Here is a 16,485-nt window from a genome sequence, read left to right on the forward strand (position 1 = left end):
CAATCTGCATTCAGACTCCATAGTTCTTTCTCTGGATGTGATTAGCATTTGCCATCATGAGTCTTTTAGAATTGTTTTGTAGCATTGTATCACTGAACAGAGCTAAGTCCATCGTAGTTGATCATCACACAATGTTGCTGTTTCTGTGTACAATGTTCTCCTGGTTCTGCTCACTTCACTTAGCATCAGTCCATGTAAGTCTTTCCAAGGTTTTTCTGAAATCTGCCTGCTCATCATTTCTTATTGCACAATAATATTCCATTGCATTCATATAACACACCTTGTTCAGCCATTCCCCAGTTGATGGGCATCTCCTCAATTTCCAGTTGTTGGCCACCACAAAAAGAACTGATATAAATATTTTTGTATGTGTAGGTCCTTTCCCCTTTTTTATGATATCTTTGGGATACAGATCTAGTAGTGGTATTGCTGGATCAAAGGATATGCAAAGTTTTATAGCCCTTTAGACATATTTCTAAATTTCTATCCAGAATGGTTGGATCAGTTTACAACTAACATTCCAATTTTCTCACATCTTCTCCAACATTTATCATTTTCCTTTTCTGTCATATTAGCCAGTGTAGGTATAGTAGGTATAGTATCAGAGTTGTTTTAATTTGTATTTCTCTAATTAATAGTGATTTAGAGCATTTTTTCATATCTACAAGCATTTATTAAGCACATACTATGTGTCAGGCATTATGCTAAGTCCTAGAGGTACAACATAAAGCAAAAAACATGGTCCCTAAACTCAGGGAGCTCACATTTTAATGAGACAGCATGCAAGTAACTATATACATTCAAGATAAGGGTGGAAAGTAAGTCACTTTCTCTGTGCCTATTACTAAGCTAAGCCCTGTGAAGGATGCAAGAGAAACCTAAAACAGAATTCTTGCTCACAGAGAACTTAAGAGTTCTTAACACTGACTTAACTCCCTCCTTGATTCCTCCCTCTATATTCATCAAAGAATTCTCCATTTCAGTCTTTAATATATCCTCTTCTCCACTTATCTGTCCCTTATTCTAGTTTAGTTCTTCATTATGATGTGCCTAGGCTCTTGTAATAGCCTCCCTATTTCTAGCCTCTCCCTGCCATCCTCCACACAGATGCCAAATTAATTGTCCTGGGGCACAGATTTTACCTTGGCATTCCTCTGCGTGGCTCCCTATTGCCTACAGAATAAAATGCAAACTTCTCTGTCTCACATTTAATGTCCAGTACAGTCCAACTTCAGTTTACCTTCCTAAATTTATCTCATAATTCTATTGCATGTCTTCTATGTTCCAGCCAAAATGAGCTACCAACTGCTCTCTCAACTTGACATTCTACTTCCTTCCTCCATGAATTTTTGCGCAAACTATTTCCAAGCCTGGAGTCAAAGCTATAATAAGAAGGTGATGAATGAAGCTTTGAATCAAGGCACCAGATATAAGAGGGGGGCATAGAAACAACTGAGTATGGTATTTAGTTATCAATAACTATTATTGCTTGTTCCTCCCATTCTCTCTAATTATTGTCCTTAATTATTATCTTTTCTGCCCTTTGTAGCTTAGTTCCTCAAATATTAGGAGCCTTCATTTTCTTTCCTCTCACTCTCTTCTTGATATCTTACAATCTGGCTTCCTACCTTAGCATTCCACCAAACTACTGTCTCCAAGGTTATCAATGATCTCTTAGTTGCCAAATTCAATGGGCTTATTTCTATCCTCATTCTGCTTGACCTCTGTGCTTCCTTTAACACTGTTGATTACTCTCTCATCCTTGATATTTTCTTCTCTCTAGGTTTATGGGACACCACTCTCTCCTGGTTCTTCTCTCCCCTAGCTACCTATCTGCTCCTTCTCTGTCTCCTTTGCTGAATCCTCTAGCTCATGCTTTCTAACCATAGGGATCCCTCAGGGTTCTGTCCTGGGTCTTTTTCTCTTATCCCTTTATATTACTTCACTTGGTGATTTCAGCAGCTCCTGTGGATTTAATTACCATCTCTAAGTCAATGATTTTCAAATCTACCTATCCTGCCCCAAACTCTGTGCTGACCTCCATTCTCACATCTCCAAGACATCTTCCAGACATCTTAAACTGACTGCCCAGTAGACATCTTAAATTCAGTGTGTCCAAAATGGAACTCACTGGCTTTCCCTCCAAAACCTCCCTGCCTCTTACCTTCCCTTTCACTGGAGACGGCAGCACCACCTTCCCAGTCCCTCAGGTTCACAACTTAGGAGTTATCCTGGACTTCTCACTATTTCTTGCCCCTCATATTCAACTATTGCCAACACCCATCAATTTCACCTTTGCAATATCTTTCCAATATGCTCCCTTCTCTGATACTGCCACGACTCTATTGCAGGTACTCATCACCTCATACCTGGATTATTATAATAGCCTGCTGTTGGATCTGCCTGCCTCAAACCTCTCCCCACTCCAGTCAATTCCCCATTCAGCCCCTAAAGTGATTTTCCTAAAGCACAAGTCTGATCACAAGGGTGATCACTCTGTGATCAATAAACTCCTTGACTTCCTGTTGCCTCCAGGATCTAATATAAAATGCTCTGTTTGGCATTCAAAGCCCTTCAGAACCTTCCCTTTCCTACCTTTCTAGTCTTCTTACACCTGACTACCTCAACACTTACTTTTTGGTATAGTGACACTGGTCTCCTGACTTCTCCCTGAACAAGACACACAATCTTTCAGTCCTGGACATTTTCCCTGTCTGTCCTCCATGTCTGGTCTGGTCTATCTTCCCATCTCTACCTGTGGCTTCCTGTAAGTCTCAACTAAAATCCCAACTTTTACTAGAAGCCTTCCCCAACCCCTCTTAATTCTAGTGTGTATATGTGTATGTGTATGTATGTGTGTGGATGTATATATGTGTATATATATACATATATATACACATATACACACACATATATATGTATATGTATGTATATATCTTACTTTGTATAAATTTGTTTGTATATTGCCTCCCTCATTTCATTGTAAGCTTCTGGAAGGCAGGTACTGTCTTTTCCCCCTCTTTGTATCTCCAGTGCTGAGCACAATGCCTGGCACATAGTAGGCACTTAATAAATGTTTATTGGCTGACTTAAATTGGATTTTAATCGACAGTGGTTTCTTCCCCAGGTAACCCACAGATCAGGTGAATTACTCTCTGGTCTAGTTCTATCTTTCTCTCTCTCTACCAATATCCACAGGAATCACCTCCCAGTGTTCTAGGGTTTCTACCACCTTCTTCCCTATCGCCAAATGATTTGAAGTTGCATTTTGAGTACTTGGTTCTCGAACAAAATTTACTGGTTACCACTCTTTCTGGAATATGTTTCCTCCTCATCTCCGCCTCTCAGAATCTTTATCTTGCTTCAAAGCTTACCTAAGTTATCACCTCCTCATGAAGCGTTCCCTGATCTGACTCTTACCACCACTGTTAATATTTCTTCCTTCAAATGATCTCATATTTCCTTATCTGTGTGCATGTTTTATCTTTGTCCTTTTCCCTCACCTCAGGAGACTATTAGTTGCTTGAGGGCAAGGGACCATTTTGTTTTCTGTCTTTGTATCCCTTGTACCTAATGCAGAGCCAATGGGAATTTAAGAAGTGTTCACTGAATTCCTGGTATTACAGTCTCATTGAAGAAAAAAAGGTACATGGAAAACAGTATGAAAGGGGGTATGATCATTTCTCAAACAGTGGGTGCTCTAAGACAAACTAAGCCTCTTGTTCAAATGTTTTTGTACAGCCTTTGAGCTAAGAATGGTTTTTACCTTTAAAAATACAATAAAACTTTATTCAGAAGTGCAAAAACCATTCTTAGCTTACAAAAGCATACAAAAACAGGAGAGAACTGGATTTTTCTCTTGTTTGCCCATCTCTAGGAGATCAGAGTGGGGAGGATAAACCTGGGCTAGATAGTCTAGCAAGGGCTCCCTGGAGAAGGTGGGACTGCTAATCCCAGGAAGCATCTGAAACTGGGAAATATCTTCTGTTTTATTTGCTTTGTATTACATAAGACATTCTTGTCACATAGAAGGATAAATCAATCATTGGGAAAAAAAGCTAAAATGATGTGAAAATTGAATATATCCACGCACACATATACATACATAAATATATCAATATGTATGTCCATATATATCAATGCAGGCAACTAGGTTGCTCAATGGATAGAGCATTGGGCCTGGAGTCAGGAAGACTTGAGTTCAAATTTGGCCTTAGACACTAACTGTGTGACCCTGGGCAAGTCACAGAGCTAGAGAAAATGGAAGGGGAGAGTGATTGGCCTTTGATGTTCTCATCACTTTCCCCTCTTTGTTCCAAGGTAGCCAGGGTGAGCCTGTAATCTAAACAAAGGCCCTGCTGCGGAAGGTAATGGGCACAGAAGTGCCCTTCTAAAGGGAAAGTAAATGTCTGCACTATTCTTATTAGCTTTGCGGTCATACCGGAAAAAAGTTATGCTCTGATTTGAAAGATGGAAAGGATGTTTTAGAAAGTATGATCGTTTCCGGGGGGTTTGGACTTTGCATCCCCACTGAATAGGCTCTCTCATTAGGCCAGCTATCATTCGCTTGTCTTAAGAAACAACTCAGTTGCTGGCCCTTTAAGTCTAGGTCTACTCACTTATGTTTGGAGAGGGAGAGATTTTACTCCCAAGGACTCAGAAGGGGGAGAGACTTCATTGTTCTCCCAGCAGAAGAGCACTCAGCATTACCCTGTACTGCCCTCCACCTTTATCTGGGGAAACCAAAGTTGTTTCCCTGTAAAATTATTCATAGACCATTTAAACGAAGGACAGAAGGGCCCATTTCTCTTTCACTTTCAGCTTTTACTTTTCCTCAGTAGTAGGGAAATTTACTCATGCAAGACATATGAAGTTGTTCAGGAGAAGCCATCGTGGGAACCATTTTAAATACCTTGACTGATATTGCACGTAATTAAGCCTGGAACAGAGTTGCATTTTGGGAAAAAAAATCCTTTCAGATTAATGACTGCGTTGTTGCTAGTGGGTTGTTTTTGTGTTGCCCTTTAAAAAAAAAGAAAGAAAGAAAACATCAGGACAAAAATGTTCATAGCCCCTGGCAATATACCTGCAAGGATGTACTTGTAAAACATACCTGTCTGTGAGACTGCAGATAGAAGCAGTAAGAAGACTAACCAGAGAGCTTCCATACACAACAAGGTCTCACCTTCCATGTCAGGGCCGTAACAAAATGAAGTGCTTTGAATCCCTTTATCCTAGATGAGTAGGAAAATTTTGTCCATTTAAATTCCAAAGCCATTTGAATTTTGATATAGTAACAGATTACAAGGATTATACCACCCATCAATTAAAACCCTAAATTTTGTTTCTAATGTCAATATCATTCCCTTACTTCGGAAGTATGGCTATAGAAGCTTTAGGTAAGGGAGTCACCATTTAGTATGAAAATGGTCAATGAATGAGTGGAAAGAACCTTGTCCTGAGCTGGTCCTAAATTCTATCCAAAGGAGCCATATCATTGAAAAAGTAAATAAATTAATACACAAATAAAGAGATGTTCGCATTTACACAGTACTTCATGTACAGATGCATAGAAGAGATAGAAAAGGGTTAGGAAATAGATAATGGTCTAGTGTGGTTGTAATTAAGTATTTAAGTCCAAACTCAAAGGACTCTCTCCTCTATGGTGGATATTAATTGCTTAATACTCTGAATTTGCATTAAGGAGTGGAGTTGGTGAGAATTGAAGAGAAGAGGTATCTTGGTCTTCCAGCTTGGGGCTTTGAGAGGAATCCTGTCTTTCCAGATACTCTTCAGGTCCCTAAAGGGAGAGAGAAAGAGAGAGACACTGAGAAGAAGCTGCCATGTAGAGGAACCAACACTTCCATCATGTCAACTTCTTCCCAGAGACTTTCTTCTTTCAGAGACCTGAAAAGAGTATGGGAAAGTGTGAATTCTCTCTTGAAGTTGGAAGCCAGAAAACTAGTCTCTTCTCTCCAATTCTTACCAGCTCCTTAGTGCAAAGTCAGAACATTCATCTCCCCCAATGAAGAGAGAGTCCCATACCAATGGACTAAGTTATATAAGAAAGAGAACAAGACTGGAATAAGACTTAAATAGACAGGTTTGTGCTAAGTGATGAAGGACCTTAGATTTGGGGATAAGGGAGTTTATATTTTATCTTATAAACAATGGGGAGTCGTGGAAGGTTTTTGAATGATGTCAGGTCTATGGATTAAGAAAATTATCTTGGCAGCTGCTTGAAGGGAGAAACGTAGGCAAGGAAGGCCAGCTCAGAAGCTATCACCATTATCTAGGCAATAGGTAATGAGGACCTGAATTAGATTATGGCAGAGGGAGCAAAAGGAGGGACAAAAGCTAGAAGTGTAGTGGAGTTAGAGTTGAATAACCCCTCTCTATTCTGTGTCTCTCAGCTTGTGTCTTCTCTTCCTTTTAAAAGTCAACTCCATCAGCATAGCTCAGTTGAGCCATATTTCAGTCATCCTCAAATGCCATAACTCAGTTATCCTCAATAGAGAATCACTGGGGATGTTTATAGCTCCTTCTAGGAGATACTATTCATGCCAACAGAAAAATCTTATCCTTGAACCCTCTTAAACTTGACCAGACCCTTCCTGATATTTTCTACACTAACTTTTAGAGTCATTGTGAGCCAAGTAGTTTGTAAACATCCAAGTGCTAAGTAAGAGAGTTGACAATCATGTATCAAGCACCTACTATGTGCCAGGAACTATTCTAAACACTAGGGACACAAAGAAAGGCATAAAACAATCTCTGCCTTCCAAGAGCTTATAATCTAATTGGAGGGTGGGGATGGGGAGAACAATAAACATGAGTTTTTTTCTTAACTGTATGTATACCTAGGTCCCTGGTCCTGATTAGCCTCAGTTAGCAAAGTGTATTTCCATTGGGCTGGAATTAATGACCACATTTTATACAGTTATAGCTTTGAATAGTGCCAGATTGGAATGCATAGACCACTTCTGGGGATTCATTATTCATATTAATCAGAACCTGCTACATACACCATGAATCTGAAGTAGACTCAGACAATGTGGTTCTATGATTGCCTCCAGTAATAGGAAATGGCTGAGGAGTAGGAGGAGAAAGAGCAGATGGGAGCAGCAGGGAAGGGTGATAACTCACTATCTGGGATTAGCAAGGTTGAGATATCAGCAGATAAAAGAAATGAAAGGTTGTTTTAGTCATGTCCACCTCTTTGTGACCCCTTCTGGGGTTTTCTTGGCAAAGATACGAGAGTGGTTTGCTGTTTCCTTCTCCAGCTCATTTTGCAGATGAGGAAACTGAGGCAAACAGGGTTAAATCAGTTACCCATGGTCACATGGCTAGTCAGTGTCTGAGGCCAGATTTGAACTCAGAAAGATGAGTCTTCCTGACTCCAAGCCCTGCTCTCTATCTGCTCTGCCACCTCGTTGCCCCAAAAGGAACAAAGGAAATATAGGTATAAAACAGGACTTTGTTTGACATTGCTGCCCAAAGGCCAAGGATGTGAGAGAATGAAGAAGTTAGAATAGAGTGAATAGGACTTTTGAGCAAGTGGACAAAGGAGGTAGGTAACAATGAGAGATGTTAGAAATTTTCATTTGAAATTAAGAAATGAAAGGTGCCAAAAGCAGATTATCTGAAGCCTCATACAACTAGGTAGTATGGTAGATAGAATCCTAGAGCTGGAATGAGGAAGACCTGAGTTCAGATCTTACCTCAGATATTAGCTATGAGACCCTGGACAAGTCATTTAAAGTCCATTTGCCTACGTTCCCTAATTTGTAAAATGAGGATAATAATATTATCTACATTTCAGTGTTATTGTGAAGGTCAAATAAGATAGTACTTGTAAAGTACTTTGCAAATCTTAAAGCTTTTATGTAAATGATAATGATGATGATTATATAATAAATACCTAAAGATGAGACTTAGAAAGTGAAAATCATGGTGAGCACTAAAGAGTATCCTAAAAAATGAAATTGACTATATCTTATCAAACAGGAACTGAATTGTACAATATAGGAGTTATTTCAATATCAGCTATTTGTGTGAAGTCAGATATCTGAGTGATTGAATCAGTGGTCAAAATGTACACCAAATTAGGTCATAGGATCCTAAATTTAGAGCTGAAAGAGCCCTTAAATGTCATATATTCTGATCTCCTTTTACAAATAGGAACTGAGACCCAGAGAGTTTTCAAGATCATATCAAACTGGTGGCAAGGCAGGGACTAGAACCTGGTCCTGATGAGTGCCAGTCTAGGGCCCTTTAGACTGCCTCCAAGAGCAAATATAAGAAGAAATTATATGTAATGACAGTTATTCCAACAAAACTTTTTAAGTGAGTTGGTGGCTCTGAAAATGGTATATGGATAAAAGAAAAGATATTGATTTTTTATTTTCATCTTTCTTTAGAGAATTTTTACCAACATTAAACAATCAGCACAGTGAAGAGGGTAGACAAATACAAAAACTACCTCAGCCAAGCAGAGAGCAAAACCCGTTTGGAATTAGAATTACATTAGAATTGTAAGAATATTATAGAGGAGAATAATGAGAAATTATAAGTATTATCACTTCACAAGACAGCAAAAAAAAAGTAGAGGAGAAAGTAAGCCTGTGAAAATCTTCATGAGACCCAACTTAACTGTATATTCCTAAGGGTATTTATAGATGGCTCTAAAACAACAGGTAGATGGGAAATGAAACTGGTTTGCTGTTGTTTCTATAGGAAGCTATGTTCGTCATCCTAACAGTAGAACCAACATATCTGGATTCAAGCACTTCTTTCCCAATCTCAGTATGCTGACAGTAGCACTCCAAAAAAAAATGAATTTGGAAAGAGCAAGTAGTCCTGCCCAAATACATATCAAAAAAATCTCTGCTGATGGTGACAAAATTTTAAAGGTAATCAGGAGAACAGTTTTCAATATATTTCAAAGAATGAAAGATTCCCTTCAAATGGAAAAGATCATTGACAGTATTAAGGCAGAAGAAGGCAACCAAGAAAGCAACAATAACTACCTCTCTATCTGCCTGATTTATCATATCTATAAAATCTTTATGAGAATGATCTATGCATATATTGGTATTATGCTTGATGAAAATCTGGGTAAGAAAATAGGCAAGCCTCCTAAGATCACTCTATTGATAGTCATACAATTAACTGAGAGATGTAGAAACTACAAATTTCCACCATGTTTATTATTTATTAACTCAAACTCCCAAAAAAGTACTTAGTAGAACACAGTTCATCTTTGAGGTATCTCCAGTACAGAGGGAAATACAATGTGGTAAAGAGAAAAGGGCCAGATGAATCCAAATCCCAACTTAGATATTGATTAACTATATGGCCTCGGGTAAACCACTTCATTTTCTTGAGCCTCAGTTTTCTTATATATCAAATAAGGGGATTGGATTAGATGGCCTCTGGGGTCCCTTCCACAGCCTTAGATGTAGGGTCTTGTGTTCCTTAGCTTAGAGATAAATGATGATGTTGCTCCGTACTTGAGCACTCTGAGCACACTTTACATGAGTGTGTAGCTGTTTAGGACTCTCACCAGATAAAGGAACTTCCCTTGGTAGTTGCCTGGAAAATTTAATGAGCAAAGGAGATTGTTCTCAATTCACAGGCAGGCAGTACCATCATGTAGCAAATGAATTTCTGCTGATGTCTAATTCCATAGCCCCCATTCTGACTGAGGGAGGGGTTAGAAAACAGGAAAGACTTTAAACATCCTCCCTCCACAGCTTGAAAGGGAGATCATACAAACTTCATTGAGCAGAGACTGTAGGTTCCTGACCTGGCTATTCCTTTGACATTGCAAAATTAAAAGAGATAGGTTTAAGGATTGCTGTAATAGGGAGATCTTTATCCATGGCTCTTGGGAGATCTCTTCTACCTGGCGGGGTTGGAGTTATGGGACATAAAGGCACAAACAACAAGAACGAGGGAAGGAGGGAGGGAGGGAGGGAGGGAAGGAAGGAAGGAAGGAAGGAAGGAAGGAAGGAAGGAAGGAAGGAAGGAAGGAAGGAAAGAAGGAAGGAAGGAAGGAAGGAAGGAGGAAAGGAAGGAAGAGAGGAACGGAGGGAGGGAAGGACGGTATAGTAAATTAATTTCCCTCTTGAGGGACTTAAGTGCCAAACCTGAATTACTAGTCTGGCTTAAGTCAGAACTGGCCTAAAACAAAGGCTAATAAGTTGATCATTTAAAATAATTTCAATTTATTAAGCAGCCAGGTAGCAAAATGAATAAAGTGCTAGATTGAGAGTCAAGAAGACATTGGTTTGAATCCTGTCTCAGACATTTATTAGCTGTGTGACCCTGAGCAAGTCACTTACCTTCTCTCAGCCTCAGTTTCCCTATATGTAAAACTGAGATATAATAGCACCTTGCCTCACAGGTTGGCAGTAAGAGTCCCATGACTTGGCATATGTAAAGCACTTTGCATACCTTAAAGTGCTGCATAAATGCTAGCAATTTTTAGCCAAAATATATCAGATATGACATATTTCCCTCTCTACTAGACTACAAAAGGCATTATGGAATTTAGTATTTTATTTATTTTTACAACTGTTCATCTGAATAAGTGGAGAATCCTTTCATCTAGAAACACAAGTAGGGAAGAAAGGCATATATGCCAATGTGTCATTCTCTCCCTTTTACAGATAATTAGTGTCTTGTTCACCTTTTTAAGTCATAGCAAATTGCTATGGACCCATTCAGTGTTCTATTTCCTCTCCCCCCTTCCTCAGCATCAGCTTCAGGAACTGGTCCAGTATCTTCATGACACCACCAGCTTGAACTAGATGGAAAGACAATAGCTCTCTCCAAATTAATTTGGATGAACCTCAATGTATTTCCATTAGTTAGTGTATAGCTTAGTGACAGACCCCCAAGAAATGATGGATATCACCAGCAGTTAAATTAAAAGGTAGGGCTGAGGAGGTTGGCTTTGTTCTTTTCTAATTATTTTAATAGCAGAGCCACCACCTGATTCATTCTGTGGGTTTAGTGAGATATGACTACACACACACACACATGCACACACAGCTGAGCACATCAGATTTCCAACTTGAGGCAGGAAAACCAATACACAGTTACTTTCCTTTGTTTTTATGTTATGTGGATAGGAAGATAAGCATTGCAGAACCCTTTTTCTCCAGGGGCTGGCCTCCTGTAAATGCATGCAGAGGTTGGACACCCCCCACCCCACCCCCAGTCCATTTTAGTACATGGGATCATCAGAGCAGCTGAAAGTTCACACCATCCAAAATTATTCAAAGCAAACTTAGTGTCTCTATCAGACATCATTTTACATTAATGCATACATAATCTAGGAGGGAGGGAAGGCACAATATAAATTGACTGTAAAGAGAATTGTTTTACAGGAGTGAGTGTAAGTATGGAAACATCATATTAAAAAGTGTATTGTTTATGATTGTTGCTAGATAATCTTATTATATTTGGTACATAATCCTTTGAATGGAATTGGGCATTAGTCACTGTTAGTATATGATTTTTGTTGGGGGTGTCTTCAGCTTTTGTATTTATTTGCACTGAGAAGCATAATATTTTACGCTCCATAATATGTTTCTTGCTCTGGGCTACAGCCTACCCAATATTTCCTTAATGGAACTGCTCTGAAATGACTCTTTTCATAAGGGGCCAGCTGGCATCATCTATGTACCCCTTTCCTTTTATTATAACACACAATAAACTGTGAATTAGGCCTATTAGCATTTCATAGGCATCATTACAAATTTGATGACTTCATTTTCTGTTAACTGGGTTTGGGTTATCATCATTACAGCTTCCTTCACTCATGGAGGAAAAAGAAAACTGTTCAAAAAACATCCAGATGATGAGCTTGGTTAAAATGAGTGAATGAGACAGGTATGACACTTGAATGCCCACAGTCCTGGCTACTGAAGATGCTGAGACTGGAGGATTGCTTGTGTTCAGGAGTTTCAGAGCTCTGTTGATTCAATCATGTCCCCACTGTTGCTGGTAACAATATGGAAAGCCCCAACGACCGGGACAATTGGCATCATGCTTCATGCCTAAGAAGGGCAAACCAATCCAAATTGGAAACACAGTACGTCAGACCTTCTGAGTTGATCAGAATGTAAATGGTCACTGCATTTCCAACTTCTAAGAGATCAGGAGACCAGTCTAAAAAATTAAATTAAATTTTTAAAGAAGACTTATTGACCATAGTTTCTATATTCGAATCAGTGGGCTCCTTTAGAATATGAGTTAGTATCTGTCTTCTTACTACTTCCTTTAACAGTGTAATATCATGGTAAGGTTGCTGGATAGAATTAAGAAATAAGGATTATATGTAGTCTACAGTTCATCTCTTACTAGTTTTATGGCCTTACTCAAGTGCAATAGCCAAAAAGTTCATGACTCTTTAGCCAGTTCAGAAATGTTTCTTTAGTTAAATTAAATTAATTTTTAAATTATTAATTTTATTTAAGTGTAATTAAAGAAATTAAATTTTTTAAAACTTCACTAGGTTGTTCATCAGACAAGCATCTAGTCCCACCCCTGATCTAGTCATTGGGTCTATATACAAAGCCTTTCTAGTCCAGCTGACTTTTTTTACAGCTTCTGTTCCCAGGGCATAGATTTTCCAATTCCAGTATGAGGATGGTGAGAAATTTATTGGAAAACATAGATTAAGAATAAGAAATCAAAGAGTTCAAAGGCTTGTAGACTACATAGAAGTTTCAAGTGTCTACAACATGAATACTTTCTTAGAAGAATTTACAGATACAGGACATAATGAAAACTGAATGCCATCACAAAAAAATGAAATTGGTTGTATTTCAAGATGTAGGAAGCAACTTATTACTAAGATGGGAGTCATTCTTGAATTTTAGCTCTCTGTGTACAGACAGACCATCAACTTATCATATTAATACAAAGCTTGAAGAGAGGATAAAAAAATTTAAGTATATGGCATTAAATTAAATGGACCTATTTAGACAACTTATTAATATTGAAAAGCTAATTTAGATGAAAGAAAGAACATAGACACTGCCAGCATTGCATACAGAAACTTAACCAATATGAATAATTTGTCATAACAGAGACCAAAAGAATTCTAGTGTTGCCTTAGTCACTAAGCATTTTGTTTACTTGCCAAGTGTAAGGCTATTATAGTCAGATGTAGCACCAGTGGAGAATATCATCTCATTTGTAAAATCTTGTGAAGTAGGATGATTAAAGATTTATGCACAGGATCACCTCAAAAAAAATAACATGGCCTTGTAGTGGAAAATAAACTCAGTTTAAAGAAATAACTAGACAACTTTTAAAAGGTCACCCCAACCAATGGCATTTAAAGGTGACAAGGGAAAAAAGAAACAGAAAAAAATGGAAAAGATACTGTAAAGAGTTTTATCTTAAAAGCTTTTTCATCATTGAGGATAGTAAGTAGAGTGAGGTTTGGAATATCAATTATGTAGGGATAGAATTCAGGAGATATGCCAGGAATGCAGATAAAGATCTAGGGGTTTTATAGTGGATTACAAGCTTCATTAGTCAAAACCATGGTCTTGCAGTCAAAAAAGAAAGCCATGAAAGAATTCTGGTGTCCAGAGTGAGGAAGGTGATCATGCTAGGGCTGAATTGTGTCCTAGTCAAGACACATTTTGAGAATTTTATCCAGTTATTAGTACTTGGAACATTGACAGGCAAGAAGGGACACTGACTATATCCAGAAGATAAACCAGGCTCTTGTGGGGGTGACTTGAAACCATGTCACATGGGCATCATTTTGAAGGAATTAGAACATGAAAAAGACAAGAGTTAGGTAGAAACATGATAACTTTTCTAAAATATATTAAATTCTGTTGGGTAAAATTTGGTCTGCATGGTTCTGGAGGTTCACACTAGGGCCGTTAATTAAAAGTTATTGGGAGGCAGTTTTCAGCTAATGTCTCCTTTTGTTCTATGCCAAGCACAAAGCATATTGTCTGACACGTAATATGGGCTCAATGGTTGATGTCTTTGGTTTTCAAAGAGGACCAAAATGACATCACCATGATAAAGTGAAATTTCAGTGTGTCCAGCTGTGGTTGATCAGACCAATACAAGGTCATAATGCTCTACCACAAGTTAGGCACAGATAGTCTGTGTGAATATTTGGGGTGGATTCTCCAAATTTGCACATTCTACATTTACTTTGTGCTGTCTCAATTCTGCTTTGCTCAAAGAGCACAGCACCTTTTCTGATATGGGAACACCATGCTGAGCAGTCTTGTGTCAGTGTCTCCCATGTTGCACAGTCAAATCCAAAGTTCTTGAGAGTGTCCTTGTGTCGCTTCTTCTGACCACCATGTGATCCCCTACCCCATGTGAGTTCCCCATAAAATAGTCTTTTTGTCAAGTGTACATTTTGCATTCAAACAACATGACCAGCCCATGAGAGTTGCACTCTCTGAAGCATAGTTTGAATGCTTGGCAGTTCATCTCAAGCAAGGACTTCAGTGTCTGGTACCTTATCCTGCAAGGTGATCCTCAGAATCTTTCTAACACAGTTCAAATGGAAGCAATTCAATTTCCTGGCATGGTGCTGGTAGAATGTCCATGTTTCACAGGAATACAACAATGAAGTCAACACAATGGCTCTATAGACCTTCAGTTTGGTAGTCAGTCCAATACCTCTTCTCTCCCCAATTTTTCTTCGGAGCCTCCCAAACACTGAGCTAGCTCTGGCAATGCGTGCATCAACCTCATTGTCATCATGTACATCCCTGGAAAGTACACTACCAAGGTAAGTGAACTTATCCACAGCATTCAAAATTTCTCCATTTGTTATTACTGATGGTTTCATGTACAGATGGTGTGGTGGTGGTTGATGGAGCACCTGTGTTTTCTTTGTGTTAATTATTAGGCCAAAATTAGCACAAGCAGCAGAGAATTGATCCATACTTGGTTGCATCTCAGCTTCCAGAGGCTGCATTGAGTGCACTATCATCTGCAAACAGAAAATCATGCACCAGCCCTCCCTCCACTTTGGTCTTGGCTTGTAGCCTTTTCAAATTGAAGAACTTTCCATCAGTACAGTAGTTGACCTTGATTCCGTGTTAATCCTCATTGAAAGCATTTAACAACGTGGCTGAAAACATCATGCTAAAAAGCGTGGGAGCAAACACACAGCCCTGTTTCACTCCATTGACTGGGAAGGCACAAGAGCATTGTCCACTATCCAAAACCTGGGCAAACATGCCATCCTGAAATTGATGTACAATACTGGTGAACTTCTCCATGCAGCCAAATTTTGACATAATTTTCCATAAGCCCTCATGACTAATACTGTCAAAGGCCTTGGTCAAATCTACAAATGTAGATCTCTGTTTTGCTCCTGGCATTTCTCCTGGAGTTGTTGGGCAGCAAACACCATATCGACTGCCCCTTGGCCCTTTCCGAAGCCACACTGGCTCTCAGGTATATGACCATCTTCCAGATGAAGGATCAGCCTATTAAGGAGGACTCTAGCAAGAATTGCCAACAGTGACTATGAGAGTTACTGCCCCGCTCCATGATTGTCATAGGACAATCTATTCCCTTTACCTTTATAGAGATGGACAGTGGAGGCATCGTTCAATTCCTGGGGGATAACCTCCTCTTGCCATGTAACCTGGAAAATTTCAGTCAGCTTTTGTATGAGCAATGCTTCCCCTACTTTGTAAATCTCAGCTGGAATAGAATCAGCACCAGGTGCTTTGCTACATGAAAGGAGCCTAATGACTCTCAAAATCTCTTCTTCAGTTGAAAGTTCAGCTAAGGAGGGATTGACTTCAACCTGAGGTCAATGGTCAGTGGCCTCAGCATTGATTGATGATGGTCTGTTGAGAACACTATGGAAGTGTTCAGCCCATCTCTCTAGGATCATGTCCTTATCACTAATCAATGTGGCTCCATCAGCACTGAGTAGTTGTGATGTACCATAGGTTTTTGGTCCATAAATAACTTTCAGGGAATCATAAAAATGCTTTGGATTGTTACTGTCAGCATAAAACTGAATTTCATCTGCCTTCCTACTGAGTCAGGAATCCTGCAACTCTCTCAGCTTTGCTTGTACTTTGCTTTTGATGGAATTAAATGCTGCATTCTTAGAGGTGGATGAACTCTCCTGCTGGTATATCCTGTGGAGTTCTTGTTGTTTGTTTAGCAGCTTCTGAATTTCCCCATCATTTTCATCAAACCAGTCTTGGTATTTATGAGTGTTCTGACCCACATGAGCAAATGCAGTGCTGTATACTCTCTGGGTGACTTTAATGCTAGAATAGTCTCAGACTACCAGACTTGGCAGGGAGTCCTAGGAAGGAATAGAGTTGGAAACAGCAACAGCAATGGTCATTTGCTGCTGAAGACTTGTGTATTGCATGACCTTCTTATCATCAATGCTGTTTTCCATTTACCTAAATGCAATTAAACTTCATGGATGCACCTCCTCCATCCCCC

The 16,485-nt window shown here is 39.1% G+C and overlaps 1 protein-coding gene and 1 long non-coding RNA gene across 3 annotated transcripts in view; one reads left to right on the forward strand and one right to left on the reverse strand.

Annotated features, from left to right (window-relative positions):
- Window positions 1-16,485, forward strand: part of MTUS2 (microtubule associated scaffold protein 2) — a 729,368-nt gene that overhangs the window by 553,276 nt on the left and 159,607 nt on the right. The window lies entirely within an intron of this gene.
- Window positions 4,804-16,485, reverse strand: part of LOC140505643 (uncharacterized) — a 124,794-nt gene continuing 113,112 nt past the window's right edge. The window contains exons 2-3 of the long non-coding RNA XR_011967586.1: window positions 5,114-5,234; window positions 4,804-5,022 (exon numbers count right to left, since the gene is read on the reverse strand). This is a non-coding gene — a long non-coding RNA (uncharacterized lncRNA). The remainder of the gene's footprint in view (window positions 5,023-5,113; window positions 5,235-16,485) is intronic.

Source organism: Notamacropus eugenii, chromosome 5, assembly GCF_028372415.1.
Source record: "Notamacropus eugenii isolate mMacEug1 chromosome 5, mMacEug1.pri_v2, whole genome shotgun sequence".
In the NCBI taxonomy this organism is placed as follows: domain Eukaryota; kingdom Metazoa; phylum Chordata; class Mammalia; order Diprotodontia; family Macropodidae; genus Notamacropus; species Notamacropus eugenii.